The sequence below is a fragment of the Octopus bimaculoides genome, chromosome 29, assembly GCF_001194135.2.
Source record: "Octopus bimaculoides isolate UCB-OBI-ISO-001 chromosome 29, ASM119413v2, whole genome shotgun sequence".
In the NCBI taxonomy this organism is placed as follows: Eukaryota; Metazoa; Mollusca; class Cephalopoda; order Octopoda; family Octopodidae; genus Octopus; species Octopus bimaculoides.
This window is the reverse complement of record NC_069009.1, coordinates 4,081,698-4,082,570: the sequence shown is the minus strand read 5'-3', so window position 1 is coordinate 4,082,570 and position 873 is coordinate 4,081,698. Positions and strand designations below refer to the sequence as shown.

Below are 873 nucleotides of genomic sequence, written 5' to 3'. Positions count from 1 at the left end.
GTTGGTAACATTGATTTCAAGGCCCTCCTAGATGAGAGACTGGCATTCCACTTAATGTCTATGTTCCATGCTGGCATGGATTGGAGAGTTATTAATGTAGAAATATGGTATCGTAGCTACTAACAGTTGAGGGTTGCGTAGTCTAGACGGCGTTTTTAGATTTCATTATTCTCTTTAACCCGGGCAAAGCCGGGTATTTCTGCTAGTATATATATATATATATGTTTGTGTGTGTGTGTATTTGTGTGTCTATGTTTGTCCCCCATCATCGCTTGACAACCGATGTTGCTGTGTTTACGTCCCCGTAACTTAGCGGTTCGGTAAGGCTACCAATAGAATAATTCCTGGACTTACAAAGAATAAGTCCTGGGTCGGTTTGTTCGACTAAAGGCGGTACTCCAGCATGGCCGTATACATAAATGAATACACTGCATGTTTGCACTCAAATGTCACGCTCTCAATAACACACTTTCATTAGAGAGGGACAGAAGTTGTAAAGGTGGGTGAGGGAGAGTAAAATATAGTATTGGGGTGACATTACATATTAAGGAAAATGTCGTGAATAAAATAATCTGCTCAAGACTGATTCAACTTACAGACTTGTTAAACTGGAAAGATTTCGGAATATTTCTCCGTCAATTTTCTTGATATCATTACCGCTCAAATTCCTGTTTAAATAAAATTGAATTAAGTAGAATTTGTAAGGAATAGATTCTTGATGAAAGAAGAAAAAATTTCAGGAAAAACGTGATGTGAAAGAAATTAGAGACGACTGTCTGAAACAAGTTTAAAATGTGAAAGAAGATGGTGAAATAAGAGGAGGAGGAGAAGGAGAATAAAAAGAAAACTGAAAAGACGTGGGACAAGCCGCGC

General features: G+C 38.1%; 1 protein-coding gene across 1 annotated transcript in view; it reads right to left on the bottom strand.

Annotated features, from left to right (window-relative positions):
• Positions 1-873, bottom strand: part of LOC106878254 (uncharacterized) — a 23,844-nt gene that overhangs the window by 21,699 nt on the left and 1,272 nt on the right. Inside the window, exon 2 of the mRNA XM_014927428.2 lies at positions 597-668. The gene's annotated coding sequence lies outside the window, so the exon portion shown is untranslated. The remainder of the gene's footprint in view (positions 1-596; positions 669-873) is intronic.